Source organism: Thermobia domestica, chromosome 4, assembly GCF_964235325.1.
Source record: "Thermobia domestica chromosome 4, izTheDome1.hap1.1, whole genome shotgun sequence".
Lineage (NCBI taxonomy): Eukaryota > Metazoa > Arthropoda > Insecta > Zygentoma > Lepismatidae > Thermobia > Thermobia domestica.
Window position 1 is genome coordinate 4,252,282 of NC_137457.1, and position 16,920 is coordinate 4,269,201.

The following is a 16,920-nucleotide window of genomic DNA, read 5'->3' on the forward strand; positions in this document are numbered from 1 at the left end:
AGACGGACCACAGATGTTCAATTATGTTGAGATATGGGGATTGGGCGGGCCAGGGGAGGCGTTGAACTTCATCCCGATCTTCCTCAAACCACGCCGCAACAACGCCAGCTGTGTGAATGGGTGCATTATCATCCTGGAAGATGGCGTCTTTGTCCGGGAACAACATCCGGACCATAGGATGCAAGTGGTCTCCTAAAATTGCGACATAATCGTTGGCAGTGATTCGCCTTCTAAGTGTGACCACAGGACCCAATGAAAACCACGATATGGCGGCCCACAGCATCACCGAGCCGCCGCCATGTTTCACAGTTGGGCGGAGACACTGCAGATCATAAGCTTCTTTGGGCGTTCTCCACACATAAACACGGCCCGCGGTTGGGAATAGGATGAAGGATGACTCATCCGACCATATCACACGTTTGCAGTCCTCTACGGTCCAAGTTGCATGGTCGCGGCACCATTTGCGGCGTGCGAAAGCGTTATGGTCCCTGATCAGCGGTTTGGCCCGTGCAACACAACCCCGTAAGTTCATGTCATGTAATTCGCGGCGGGCTGTGATTTTCGAAACAGGGTGGGGGAGGTGCTGATTGAGTTCCTCCGTCACTTGCTCCGCAGTGGCACGACGGTTCTGCGTGCCAATGCGCTTTAATACCTGGCGTGAACTGTCACTCATGATTTTCTTCGGCCCACTGTTCCGCTTCCCCGATGTGGTTTTCCCGTGTGTTGTATAGGGCGTCATCACCTTCGACGCTGTCCCACGCGACGCACCTAACGCAGTAGCCACTGCCGTCACACTCACTCCACATAACCGCGCACTAACAATTTGCCCTCTTTGAAAATCTGAGAGGTCTCCCATTTTACACTACCTCCGTCTGCTGCAGCCACTGGACTCTGCTGTTCCATTGCGCCTGACGTAGTATGGAGACCGACAAAACATACCACCACCAGCGGTCCGGCGTTGCGGGCGCCACGACACCACTGCCAACCCATACATCTGACGTGTTGCCAGCTGCAGGTGTTTCCATTTTTCTGATCACCATCTGTATATATATATATATATATATATATATATATATATATATATATATATATATATATGAAAACTTAACGTTTAATTCATTTCTATCGATGCTAATTTTAAGTTTCATATTCTATCTGCCACGTCTTCAAATGAAAAGTGTTCGTGCCAAGAGATAAAACAGCCGCAACAAAGAAGATAATTTAAGGTTAGTTTAAAGGGACAAGTTTTGCGGATAGGTGTCACTGCAGTCTTCGTATCTTTCTCATATATTTTTTTACCTTTCAAGAAAATTCAAGACTTCGCTTGCAAATTTCAGCCTGCAGACTTCAAATTTTTAGAGAAATAAGTTCATAACTTATCGAAGGCAACAATCCGTGTGAATTTCTTTTACTGGCCGCGGTGGCTCAGTGGTAGAGCGTTCACCTCTGGTGCTTGGTGTCCCGCGTTCAAACCCTGCTCCTGCCAAGTAAACTTTGTGGTGGACAAACACCGTGTGCGTGGGTTTTCTCGGGGTTCTCCCGTTTCCTCCCACTTTATTCATTTCTCATAATCACCATCTCCTATAGCCTAACCGGCATAATCGTGGGACGTAAAACTCAAAAATTTCATTTCCGTGTGAATTTTTATTTAAAATTTTCATCATTGTTGAAATGACTTGATTGTTGAAATGAATATCCAAATCTTTAACAACATAACTGTTTCAACAATTAAGAAAATTCTAAATAAAAGATCGGCACAGACTGTTGCCTTCGATAGGCTATGAACTTCCTTCTCTAAAAATTTGAAGTCTGTAGGTTCAAATTTGTAAGAGAAATTGTAAATTTTCGTGAAAGGTAAAAAAAAAAAAAAAAATACATGAGAGAAATACGAAGACTGTAGTGACATCTATTGGCAAAACTTGACCCTTTACACTATCCTTAAACATTCTCTTTCGTTCTTATTACAATACAAATATACTCCTTCTAAGTAAATAATGAAGTAAGAAAATTAATTAATATACAAGGCAATGGTTCCCAACCGCTGTGTCACGAACAGTCACTACTTTATAATATACTTATAGTATTACAATTTTAAATTTATATTATTATTATTAATACAAAAATCAAACAAGTAATTCGTGGGTTTTCAGTAAAGTGTGGCGTTAGTCTGTAAAAGGTTCGAGACCATTTAAATTCCAAATTAAGTAATTTAATATCAAAATCCTTAGATATCATTTGTTGGCCCACAGACTCAGACTATATTTCGAACCCGAATAACCAACCATACTTTTGGTAGTCACTGCTGAGTAGTCCAACCGCCACAGTGGGCTTAAACCCAAAAAACCTGGTGAAGACTTAAAAAGAAAAAAGAGAGAATTTTTAGGTCTTCTGTCGTATAGTATAGTGTTTTGATGTATCAAATTTCGTTAAAACATCTGTCCCTTTGTTATACCGTGGAGCAGGTAATCATTTGAAAAGTGCAGTTTGACCGATTCGGATTAGAAAACGTATATGAAAAAAATTTTTTTGATTTTAAGTATCATAACTTCTTCAATTTTCAGCATTTAAAAAATTTTTCAAAATGGGTGAAATAGATGAAGGTATGTAGAATTGAGATTTAAGTAATTTAAGCTGAGAAATCAATTGAAGTTAGCATAAATTATTACTAAATTTAACGAAAAGTAAAGAGAAATTAAGACATAAAGTAAATAAATGTAGAAAAACAGTTACAAATTCCGCATATTCTATCGACATATTGACTTTACGACACACTCAATATTCTAAGCTAACAGAATTCACACACGCACACACACAAACAGCTGCTTATAGATGCCCTTACAAAATTTATGCACATGTTGCCCCATAGGTGTCAAGAATACCAATTTTTAACAATTAGTAGTAGTTTGACATTATAGCAATAAATAAATATATGTTTTGTTATATAGCAGTTTGCTTCAAAACTACGTATTTTGAATGCTGAGATTCTTATCTTATAATCGTTATCAGCGGCCTCAAAAATATGATAAACTACTTTTCCGCATATAAGATCTGCCATTTTGAATTTGTAATTTTTGACCTCATAATAGTTATCAAGAATGCATATTTTTCACGCCCGACCCTAGCCATAGGAACTAAGTACACGATTCTGATTGGTTGAAGTTTGCGATTGTTCAAACCTTCTGGTGCATGTATTGTGCATTATAGTAATAGAAGAACATTGTCACTGTGTTGAAATTGAAGAACAAAATTGAAGAAGCAGAAGCAGTTGATATTAAATTTATATCATGGGTCATGGTGGAACAAAACGAGCCCTGCGAGGCTTCTAACACGTTCCTCCTCCTCCTTCTCCTCGTCCTACTACTACTACTAGTGGTAGTACTACTACTACTACTAGTACTAGTACTAGTACTACTAATAGTACTACTACTATTAGTTCTAATGCTACTAATACTACTACTATTAGTTCTAATACTACTACTACTACTACTACTACTACTACTACTACTACTACTACTACTACTACTAGTTCTAATGCTACTACTACTACTACTACTACTATTAGTTCCAATGCTACTACTACTACTGCTACTACTATTAGTTCTAATGCTACTACTACTATTAGTTCTAATGCTACTACTACTACTACTACTACTACTATTAGTTCTAATGCTACTACTACTATTACTACTATTAGTTCTAATGCTACTACTACTACTACTAGTTCTAATGCTACTACTACTACTACTACTATTAGTTCTAATGCTACTACTACTACTGCTACTACTATTAGTTCTAATGCTACTACTACTACTACTACTATTAGTTCTAATGCTACTACTACTACTACTACTAGTTCTAATGCTACTACTACTACTACTACTATTAGTTCTAATGCTACTACTACTACTCCTACTACTATTAGTTCTAATGCTACTACTACTACTACTACTATTAGTTCTAATGCTACTACTACTACTACTACTATTAGTTCTAATGCTACTACTACTACTATTAGTTCTAATGCTACTACTACCGTAATACTACTACTATTAGTTCTAATGCTACTACTACTACTATTAGTTCTACTGCTGCTACTACTTATACTATGGATTCGTATAGCAAGATTGCATTCGTAACGTAAGTAAATCACTTTCTTTGAGTATTATTTTTTATCTTATTTTAATGAAAAAAAGTGTTATGAAAATTAAAAAAAAAAACTTTCCTTGGGTTGGGTTTGAGCCCACGACAAAACCAATTATTATTACTAGCCTGTTGCACTAGCACGCTCGGCAACGAGAGCCATAACAGCAGGCGGTTGATTTCTGCTAAATGTGTGGTACGTGGCGAGAATCGAATAACTTCAACCAATCAGAACAGCGTATTTAGCTCCTATGGGTTAGGTTCGAGCGTGATTAAGAATTATGCATCAGGACTACCTAAATATTCATATTATAATTCAACTTGAAAGACATTTTCGTATTTTGACTAGATTTTTGTGATTTCAGCCCACTGTACGGTGTACTGTTGAGTAGTCTGGAGCGTTCGGTTTATGATTTCACCGTTTGATAATCCTACAGCGACACATGTGGAGATCGACGGTTTATTGCTGGTTCCAACTTGCGCGTGGAAAAATTTATTAAGAATACAGATGTTCATGATTGAAAATTCCAATGAAACATTACACTAAAAACACACGAAAAAGAACGTAGAGTCAACTTGTTGCTGGTTAGTTCAACGTTATGAACCATTCAATCGGTAAGAGCAAAGAATAATATCATTAACTGAAATTTTACCGCTGGTAAACACGAAAAAAATCATATCAACATTTCGATAGACATAGGTACACATGGTAGTCAAAACTGACGACTGACCAGACAACGGAAACTTGCCTAGCTAGAACTTCGAGGCCGAAACCTCACACAGACAGAACCTTGTGGGATAAACATATTGCCTGACCAAAATTGCGACGACCAAAATCTCGTGGAACCAAATCCTGCTTGACTAGATTTTTGTGGTATGAAATCTTCTCGCTTAGAACCAGGGGCGAATCCAGGAGGGACGGTCGGGGCGATCGCCCTCCCCTAGAAGAGGAAACTTTCTTATTTTATACATAAATAAAACCCGCCCCAGAGTTTGGAGCTCTTAAAAGTGGCTCTAACGGTAAGTGGCAGTATTACAATCCCCCCCCCAGAAGTCCGTCCTGGATCTGCCCCTGTCTAGAACAAAGCTTCCCCAAGGCAAATTCTTGCCCAACGATTTCTTGTGTAGAAAGCTCAATATATCGCTGAATATACATATATATAAACAAAAATTGCATATAATCGCATTAAAATAAATGGGGAAGATAGTATGCAACGTACACTTGAAAATAATAACTATTATAAAGGATTTTATATTAATTTTATTAAAGCTTAACAGTTATTTATTTGCACAGACTAACATAACCCCAACTTCGAAATAAAAATATTGTAGTTCTCGTTTATCAAATAATTACGCTATCAGAGGTATCCATAATATGGGAATTATGTGATAAAGTCACCGTTGAAATTTTAGGGGGTTACAAAAGAAAACTAGTTAAAGCCCATTAGTTGCTTTTAAATGAATAGAAATGTATAATCAATACTGTAAACAAGGGTCAAGTGATACAGTTTTAAATTTTAAAACTGTATCTTAATACCTTATCAAACTATATACTGGAAGTTCATGCACTCCTTCGATTCATCTTGGAGCTAATTGTCATAACTAAACCCTATCTCAAACTAGTTGATAGGAAAACAAGAAAACTCCCCTACTCTCCTCCTCTTTCTCGCCGCAAGAGGGGAAAGCAGGTATACCACCTCTGACAGGGAAGGAAACGTTTGAGACATTCAGTATTGTTTAAAATCTAAATTTTCCACTGCACTACGCGCGCGCTTTCTGTCAATGTGAGGAAGTTTGTTGTTCCTTTTAGCTACTCTTAACCCACCCATCATTCACAACTTCAATTAATATGGTTATTTTAAGAAAAGGATATAGCATTGTTTATGCATTTTATAGGACTAATAAATATTGATTTTACCATTTAAAAAAGTATAACAACAGTTATTTATAAACCAAATTTATGCTGATTCTTTTATTTGATGTTAGAAGGGGTTAGAGAGCTATGAGAAATAGTTGACATATGTTCCCACTGTAAAGAAAGAAACAAAAATAGTTGTATATTCGATTGGACATCGAATACGCGGAATATCGCTGTGAAGATTGTATGAATTTAGCGTGTGCGAACTTTGTAGTGTGTCAAAATACTGTAGTGCTTGTATATAGTAGGGAGTATATTAGTAGATGTATGTGTAATACATACAAAAATATATTTATTTATTTATTTATTTATTTATTTGTAACGAGTTTTTAGTGTGTGTGTGTTAAGCAAGATTCCAGAATGTCTTCCAGTTCCGTGATAAACGGGGAAACGCCACTTTGGCAAGCAAAAATAACTAATACGAAAATAGTATTAAACATTGTTTTCAGTTGCATTAACTCGAATCCCTATTAGGTTGTTTGTAATTGATTCACATTCATTTTTCTTTTCGTGTATACAGTATGATAACAATTTTCATGGAAAACTGCAGGCCAGTAGCCAGTCCAAAAATGTAAAGTGGGTCCGGTAGAATTTAGGGGAAGCGATCCAATCACATTATAATTCATCAACATATTATTGTTCATTTTCAAGTCTACCGTGAAAATTTTAGGAAAACCAGTAAAAATTTAGGGGGCCCGCCCCCCTAGACCCCCCTTGGATACGGGCCGGAAAAGGGATCGACAAACTTTTAAGTTTTCTTGTCATATGTTGTTATATTTTTGTTGCCGTATGTTACGGAGGAATGGGGGCTCACTGGTAAATTACTTACTTCCAGTCCTGTCCTTGGTCATGCAAATTCGTGGCTGACATCGTGTCAGTGTTTTTTTTTTTTTTTTTTTTTTTTTGGAGTTCTCCCTTTGCTGCCACTTTCCTCTTCCCTCAATACTTCCTTATCATTCATTTTCAATAATCATAGTCTCCTTTAATCTATATGGCATACGTGCGAGACGTTAACTAAATATGTCCTTTCATTTTTTCATGCATATGTTGGTGTATTAACAAAAAAGAAACCTGATGAAATTATTGTGCCGACAAAATAAATTTGTACAAGGTCCAACCCTGCCATCAGTTGTAATGCGCGCTCGAGTAGCATACATAGTCCGCTATTCCAACGCTTCTGCACACCCCTGCCGTTTAAATTAATGAGCATACTTAAATTGAGTTGACAGTTACTTGTTAACCCGTTTTGGTTACTCTGTTTAATGCGTTAAGAACCAAGAAGTACGTACACTATAACATGAGAGTTTCAATTCGTTGTTTACACACTGTTTTTTTTTTTTTTTTTTTTAAATATCTACATAGCAGCGAATGGGGGCTTGTATTGCTAAAGTGAACAGCAACACAGCCCCCGTCTCAAACAGTAGGCAGCTAGCAGGTAGGTGGTGGGGATAGAAGTTCCTATCAACTTGTTTGAGATAGATCTTAGTCAGATGTTCATTTGTACGTATATTTTGCAAGTATTATGGAGAAAGGATGGTGTATCGCTTCACTACATGAAAACGAGGGAAGTGATACTGGGATTTACTTATACACTACATGCCATCAATGCAGCAAAAAGAGTGTTATGAGAGAAACTCTTAGGTTAAGTAATGCGTAAATGTTACAGATTGTTTAGTTTATACTGGGAGTAGCATATAATATAGATACACATACTTATCAATGTAAGGAAATATCCAGTGTTCGAAGTTAAAAAAAAAAAAAAAAAAAAAAAAAAAAAAAAAAGGCGGTATGTTTTACTATGATTTTGACTTGACCTACCTGGTACCTAAATATTGAAATGCAGTGAGGGTATGTTCCCTAAAAGATTGCATTTCTACTTACATAATGACTGAAAACCATTGGAAAGCTTTTCTGTAGTAACACGGGGGAGGGGACATGGAGATACCTTGATCCCCTCCAACTTTCTGGAAAAATATTCCCTTATGTTGTATTATAGAAAATTATACACGAAAATTCAAAAACTGAATAAGGATATTAATAATTTCCTGAGGGAAAATTCCAGTTCCCCATTCGATTGAGGGATTTTTCCGAACATCCGGAGGTCCGCTCCCACAGCAGACAACTCCTAAATTCGCCCATGCACAAAACACGGCATTTATATGCATTAAGGTAAGAAGACATAAACATACAAACATACATAACAAAGAAACCAATGTGGCACATAAAATATATATAAACTAAGTAAACTTCTTTGCAGACACCTCATTTTTAAAACAAAAGGTAGGAAAAAGGTAAGAAAATGTCGGTGTTGTCTACTTAAAAATTATTTCTATAGAAGAAATAAAATCTTTTTATGTGAAAAGCTATTCGTCAATTACTGTGTATAAAAATGGATTTTATTAAAGGTATTTAGCATCTACTTTCCAATGACGGTATGTTGTAATCATTGGAAAACCAGAGACGGTATGCCTTCATCACTGAAAAACCAGAGGCGGTATATCATACCACCGCATACCGTCTCACTTCGACCACTGGAAATATCTTTTAAAAAGTACAACTTACAAAATTAATATGACGTTCGAGGTCACCTTTCGCCCTCACAACAACACAGAAGCGACGTAGAATGGTGTCATAGAGGTTGTGAACGATACTAACAAGGAACGGACAGGAACCTGTCATTCAGACATCCGAAGCAGACCTAGTCCATTCGATAAACATTACAAAGATATGTTCATACACCCCACACACACACACAAAATACACCTTGTAAGTAAAATCTTACACCATTGTATGTAGTTCATCACTCAGCTCCCTAGGCGAGGATGGAGGCAGAAACGTATGCCAGCTTAGTGTCTCCAAAAGAGACCACAAATATTCAATCATGTTCATGTCTGGGAATTAGGGGGCCAGGGAAAATTTCATCCCAATGTTCCTCAAACTACGCACAAGCTCCAGCCGTGTGAATGAAGGCATTATTATCATCCTGTAATATGGTGTCATTACCCGGAAACAACTTCTAGGTCATAGGATAATGTATCATGGTCAATGACGCGACCGCTAAGCGTCAGAACAGGACCGAATGAAAACCCGGATATCGCGGCCTACAGCATCACAGAGCCGCTGAGAGATCGGTCCGGTGGGTCAAGAGTTATTAAGTTTTATTTATTTTTATATATCTCCTTCCCTCCTACCTTCACCCCAAGTTCTATCGTCAAAGTGAATAGCTAAATATCATCTTAGGTCCGAAAAATTCGATCGAGATCGGTCAGGTGGTTCAAGAGTTAAGTCACATAGACAGTCACTTCCATTTTTATTTTTTCATACAGCTCCCCCTCCCCCTCCCCTACGTTGCATCGTCAAATTTAAATGATAAAAATTATCCCAAGCTCGAACGTCACCTATGTTGAAAATTTGATCGAGATCGGTTGGGTAGTTCAATGGTTATCAAGTTTTTTTTTTTTATTTTTATATATCTATCCCATCCCATCCCCTCCCCTAAGTTCTACCGTCAAAGTGGTATGATAAAAACCACCTCAAGTCCGAACTTCATCTATGTTGATTTTTTTTAAAGATCGGTCGGGTGGTTCAAGAGTTATTAAGTTTTATTTATTTTTATATCTTTCCCTTCCCCTCCCGACTGCTTAGTTCTACAATTAAAGTAATATGATAAAAACCACCTCATGTTTGAACCTCATATATGTTGAAAAATTGGTTAAGATCGGTCGGTTGGTTTAAACGTGATGAGGTCCAAAGACAGTCACTTTCAATGATACTTTTTTGATATATATATCTCCCCCTCCCCTCCCCCTCCCCTTCGTTGCACTGTAAAAGTGAAGTGAAGGAAACATTTCGGGGCCGAACCTTATCTACGTTGAAAATTTGATCGAGTTCGCTCTGGCGGTTCAAGAGATTAAGAGTTACAAACATAATCACTTTCAATTTTATAATGCGTATATAGATTCTTGGGTAGCAACTTGTACCTAGAAAGTACCCTAGGTACTTTGATCTGTACCTATACCTGTACCTAGTTACATTAGCCAGCTAGTACCTGGCTAGTACCTATACCTTCGTACAATTTGGTAAGTACCTTGTACCTGTACCTACGTACAAAAAATCAGTACCTAACCCAACACTGCCATTATCACAACAAGTTAGCATTACTGTTTACCTGTAGGTAGAATACCAATTTCTGTACTACTTCGCAAATAAATTACTTCAAGCGGTTCCTAGGTGGAGAAACATAGAAAAATGAATGTCGAAACCATTGCAAGCTTCTCTGTGTAGGAAAGTGACAGAAAGTAACAGATGGCTAACACAATTCGATGAATGAAAAAAATAAATGTAACGTTGTCAGGATACAGTCAGTAAAATATATGAAATCAACAGTGTATACTGCTTTTGTATCACTTCACTCCAGTGATCACATCATATGTCCGTTTACGATACCTCACACTAGAGCAACGGAAAGGATTTACTGAATTGGATAAATGACACCCTGCTAACCATTAAATGTGGCGGTGTTACTGGTCATGATTAGCTCGCGTTGATTTTGCTCCGATTTCCCCTATAAATTTTAAATTTTAACGTATTTTTAAAATTAATTTGGAAATAATTGAAGGAAAAAATTCACGGTGCTTTTCCGTTAACAAAACGGAAGTGTGACATCATGTAAACACAGAATAAGTAAGTCCACTTACCTGTCTTCTAGATCAAAATAAGAATCAACAAGTATTGCGGAAACTAGTGCCACTAAAAGCTGTATCAAAAATAGTGTTAACCCCATCATAGTTTTGCACACACATATACATCCACAGTGCTTTAATCACAAGGACTGTGTTTACTGTGTTGGAAGATGTTACATGCTCTAATTCATGAAACAGAGACTAGATGTGCTTCAATGCATTTAGCATTCTTCATTGTGTTTTCTGTTTAAAATGTCAAATGATGGGAATTTCCCAGGAGTTTTCTCGCGAGTGAGAAGTTGTTCTGTGCCTTTCTAAGTGCAAGGACAATAACCGATTCAGGAAGAAATACCTATTTATATACAGTAAAACTTACATTTAACGGATTCCCATGGCATTTGCACGGGTGTGACAAGTTTCGAAGGAGGGCAAAATTTGTCATATTATTTAAAATAAATATTTCTAGTTGGAAACAGACTTCAAGATAATGGTAGTTAAATTTAATAAGCTGACCTATTTAAATACTACATTTATAAATAATGTTTAGGTCGCATTAATTTAAGGTCATATGGACGGTGCTAAAGCAAATGGTCAAACAAATCCCAGCATGACTTGTTTCATTGTTGTTAAACACGAGAACTCAATTCTCGAACAGTAGCGAACACCTGTTCTATTTAGTTAGTTATCATAACTTTGATATGAAAACTACTCTTGTCTTTGTTCCTTATCATTGAAGGTGGAAACATGTTTCTTTTTAAAAATATTTCAACAGATGTAAAAAGAAAATTATGAAATAAAGATAAAAGAGCTAGTAGCACTGAAATTGCAAACTCATATAGGCGTGTTGGTATTGAAGCTCGATATTGAATTCTATGAAAAGGATCTTCTTTCTTCTGCAGGTGTGTTCGCTTTATCTTTCACAAAAAGAATAGATTATTATTTAAAGAAAAACAAGCAAACACAACGATATTGTATTTGTAGTGTTTAGAGCCTTCTAAGTGCGAGTGCACTTTCCTTCTTCTTTGTTGTTCATGATGGGGTAGCATACTTAAACTCGTGGCTTTTAAGATTTGGTCTTTCTGGAGAAAGGGAGCGGTAAATGATGCTATTGTACAGGGTGGCAAATTGCCTAGGGCCGGCCCTGTACGTATATATAGTACTTGATTAATGTGGTAATTATAGTAACGAGTTGTACAACGAATCTCAATATTTTAAACCGTTGCTTACTCGTATTTAATTGTGAATACAATTCTGAATTCAAATTGACGTAAAGGGGCCGCTGTGGCTCAGTGGTAGAGCGCTCACCTCTGGTGCTTGGGGTCCCGGGTTTGATCCCAGCCCCCGCCAAGTGAACTTTGTGGTGGACAAAAACCGTGTGCGTGGGTTTCCTCGGGGTTCTCGAGTTTCCTCCCACTTTCTTCATTCCACTATTTCATTCATCACTCATCATCACCGTCTCCTTTAGCCTAACCGGCATAATCGCGGGACGTAAAACTCAAATATTTCATTTCATTTTCAAATTGACATAAAATCTCGCCGCTGGTCTTACGGTGTAGACCAGCAGTCTGGGGCACGGATTGTAAATCGAATCCCTTTCGGGGTTCATTTCCCTCTGAAGAGCATGAGCACTTAACTCTCCTCGATATTTCTTTGTTCATGTTCCTGTCGAGTCCAGTACAGACCGGTAGCGAGCCCAAAATTGTAGGGAGGGGGCCCGATCCAACCATATTATAGTTCATTTGCAAGCCTACCGTGAAAATTTTGGGAGGCGGCCCCCTAGACCCCCCTGGATGCGAGTCTGGTCCAGTACTGCTAATAAAAAGTGCAAGAAAGAGAAAGTAAACTCAATTGGAGATAATAAAGGGATAATAAAGAGGATAATAAAGGGGATAATAAAGGGAATAATAAAAAGATGAGAAAGAGGATAATAAAGGGAATAATAAAGGGATAATAAAGGGGATAATAAAGGGATAATAAAGAGGATAATAAAGGGAATAATAAAAGGGATAATAAAGGGGATAATAAAAAGATAATAAAGGGAATAATAAAGGGATAATAAAGGGGATAATAAAGGGATAATAAAGGGTAAGTTTCTAGTTTGTCCCTTAGAGTATCTTTCAGTTCTGCCTAACGACCAGGCGAGCACCCAGAAATTTTTGTTAGGGGTTACAATCTTTGGAGGAGTCTAATACTACAAACCAATACGTCTATGTAGAAATGAATAGGTATTATTCTGCACCCACAAAAGAGAATAAGTAATTGAAAAATACTTCCATCTATATTTTCTGAAAAACATTACAGAAGAAGTACAATAACTAACTGGTTCATACTAGCTTTGCCATCTTAAATAACTTAAATTAACTGACTTGCATCTAAATAACTTACACTAATTTTGTCAACTTTTGTTATGATTGGCTGAATCTGTTTTAATCAGGCTAAAGGCTATAGGAGATGGTGATGATGAGAAATGATGGAATGAAGAAAGTAGTATGAAACGGGAGAACTCCGAGAAAACCCACGCACACGGGTTTGTGCACCACAAAGTTCACTGGCGTGGGCGGGGATCGAATCAGGGACCCTATGTTCTAGAGATAAAAAAAAATAAAGTGAAATCTTTGAGTTTTACGTCCCACGGTTATGACGGTGAGGCTAAAGGAGACGGTGGTGATGAGAGATGAGTGAAATGGTGGAATGAAGAAAGTGGGAGAACCCTGAGGAAACCCACGCACACGGTGTTTGTCCACCACAAAGTTCACTTGCCGGGGCTGGGATCGAACCCGGGACCCCAAACACCAGAGGTGAACGCTCTACCACTGAGCCACCGCGGCCCCGCTCCAGAGATTGAATATTCTACCACTTTTTTGAGCCACGGCGGTCCCGACTACAAGAGAAAGAGTATGGATGAAGTATATGATCAAATTTTCATGCTACATCAATCATTTCCATGTTAAACAGGTATAGTTTTCTAAAGAAAGTGTTTGTTGAGTTGTGAAGTTTCTAGAGGGGGTCCACCTTCCTAATGACCCTTCAGCACTTTGTAACACATTTTTAAATCTTATTTTACCGTCAAATTCTTGCAAAAATTGTTATTCAGATTTTCAGAGAAGTGTAATAATAATTATTTTAAGAACAAATGCAGTTGTTTTCAAGCCCCTTTGATCTTTTACACATCATATCAGCACCCCTGAAATTAAATTACTTATTTATTTCCGGAAAGACGATCTAATGCTCTGTGTTTTAATATGAAGGACGAAGGATGTGGTACAGAATACGAAAGTAATCAAATAATATATTGTATGTAAATTTAAGAGAACCAATTGGAGCTGAACAAAGGCAAGGCCAAAGCATACTCATTTACACTCTACACCTTTACAGTAGGCCTACAGTTAAATATTATGCCTAATGACTGATAAACTTGATGCTGCTTCATCGCTATATAAACAATGCGTTCATCTAAGATTAAACAACGATAGCATCTAAGGAGAAAAATATTCAAAAATAAGAACAAACGCGATAGGGGCGTCATTTCAGATTTCGTTTAAGGGGAACAAAAGCACCACCGACATAAGACTCACGTTTTGTACTAGTATATTAGAAGAGAATCGATTCAAGTGGGCTATATGTGTCTCTCAAACTCTTTAGGGGAGGAAATTGCCCCCTTCTGCCCCCCTAAATGACGCCCCTGATACGCGAATCTCTTGATCACATTCATCTGAACCTGAGAGTTTTCATAAAAATTAATCTTTTTTTTTTATTTGTAATCCTAAAAAAAAAAGAAAAAAAAACGCGATACCTTACGGTGCTACGTCTACTGTAGAGAGATGAAGCTAATCTTGAAGTATTTCATTCGTCAAAATTTTCACTCTGACGTTAGCGAGACAACAATGTAAATATACATATATATACTAAAAATTATGATTAGCACTTAACATTTTAATTTTAGCTTAATTATAACGTTGTCCAGTTCATATAATTGAAGGGGTTAGAGCAGTGGTTCACAAACTTGTCTCTACTGCGACCCACATTAAATAATTTATGGCCCACCTCCTTTTATTCAAATTCACATTGACATTTTACGAAATGGTGATGTATTTCAAAGCAGTTAAATTTTGTAAATGATATCTCTAATTCCAGTTCGTTCAATAACAGTCCGTAAGAGTGATTAACATGTAATTTATTGGGGATGTTATGAACACCCCGAGCGACTATGAATGTTGCAAAGTAGACCTCGATGCTTAAACTTTAATAAATCAAAATTTAGTTGGTTTCTTTTATGTCTATTGTAAATATCTCACTATCAAACTAAATTGTAATATAAATTTATGAATGTAGTGGTCGAGTCGTTTAGAGCAGTGCTATTCAACCTTTCTTCTCTCGTAGCCCTAGACACAGTTCGCCATCCATTCGTGTATCTCTGAAGCTTTTTTTTTTTTTTTTTTAAATCGAAATGAACTTATTAAAATTAATACTCATGTTTTGTTGATTAAAAAGAGGGACAAATAGAGACCCAATAAAAGGACAATCAGCATGCTAATCAAAAGACTATTTATAGAGGGATAAACTGCACATCCGAAAAAAATTAACATGGAAAATTTCAAAATTTTCTTCAATTACGATCATTCAATAAAAATTGGAAATATATGCTTATTTTAGGATTACTTACCCCCGTTGGATAGAATTAGTTTAGAGAATATCAGTCGGTGCCTATCGAGCAAATGTGACGTAAATTTCTTTCATAATAAGTATATCATATGAAACTGTACGCATGCACAAAGAGGGTTAAAGTGTTTCTATATAAAGGTAACACAGAGATAATACTACTTCCGACGAAATACCCTACCCCCTGACAGATTTTGACTCACCCACTATCTTTCCATTCTATCCCAGCATCTCTACTGACTGTACAACAGGGCAAGGCTCTGAATAACCACTTACTCTTCACCCCATTAACAAACGCTTTCAATTTTCATTTCCTCAATAGTACTTACTTTACTACATATGTTTCTGCATCAAAAGAATTTCATAATTAAAAGGAAAACTTCTCACAACCCACCTAAAAACAGTCCGCGACCCACACTTTGAGAAACACTGGGTTAGAGGATAAAAGTGTTATGTAACAAATTGAATATGATGGGAAAATTGACTTTCAAACTATGGTCCGTCAACATACCGCTTTCATCGTTTTTAAATATCTGCACTCAGTCAAGGACTCACTAAATGATGTGTTACGTAGCATGACTAACATATAACACATTAATGAACCACCAGAATGCAACGTTTCAAAAAAAAAAAAGTAACATAACACCTTTATCCTCTAAGCGCTTCAATTCCAGATTTATACGTTCGGCATCATTTAGAGATATAAATAAAGTTGGGATGAAATCTATCCTTAAGACGCTGAATTCATAAACTAAATAAATACCTGTAATAAAATAAATAGCTAGCGGTAGTCTTTGTCATTTTTACTTTTATACTTATCAAGAAGTACTCGGACACCATTTTGTATACTTATATCTAATTCGGAAGTGTAGTAATGAATTATTTATTTTAATACAAAATATATTTCTTGTGTTACAGTTATTTCGCATTTCACAATATTGTCACACAAACTATGTCCAAGGCAGTATCCAGAGATGTTAGGTATGAGAAATTCTTTTTTGAAATTTCTAACGTCAGACTGAATAAAATAGTATTACGGTCGAGTCACTGCAATTAAAGATTTTCAGATTTTTTCACACATAAATGTCCACTCTGATTTTCTCTAGGTATATGCAAATAATTTGGAAATTTAAATTATATATATATATATATATATATATATATATATATATATATATATATATATATATATATATATATATATATATAGAGAGAGAGAGAGAGAGAGAGAGAGAGAGAGAGAGGAAGATTTTGTTTTAAAATTTCAGGAACGAAGTGCAAAATGACAAGTAGGCTATTTTTAAACGTTTGTATATTTTCAAATCAAGAGAATTGTTTCTCCATTTTTTCCTATTAGAAGACACTGTAAACTCAATACAAAATTTGTAAAAATAACCATATATAGCACAGAGTAAAATTAAGCAGAATTTTCAATATATGACTTATCTTTATTATTAAATTTTTAATGAAATACCTCTTTTTATTGAAATTAAAAATCCATAAATAGATTTGTACACTATT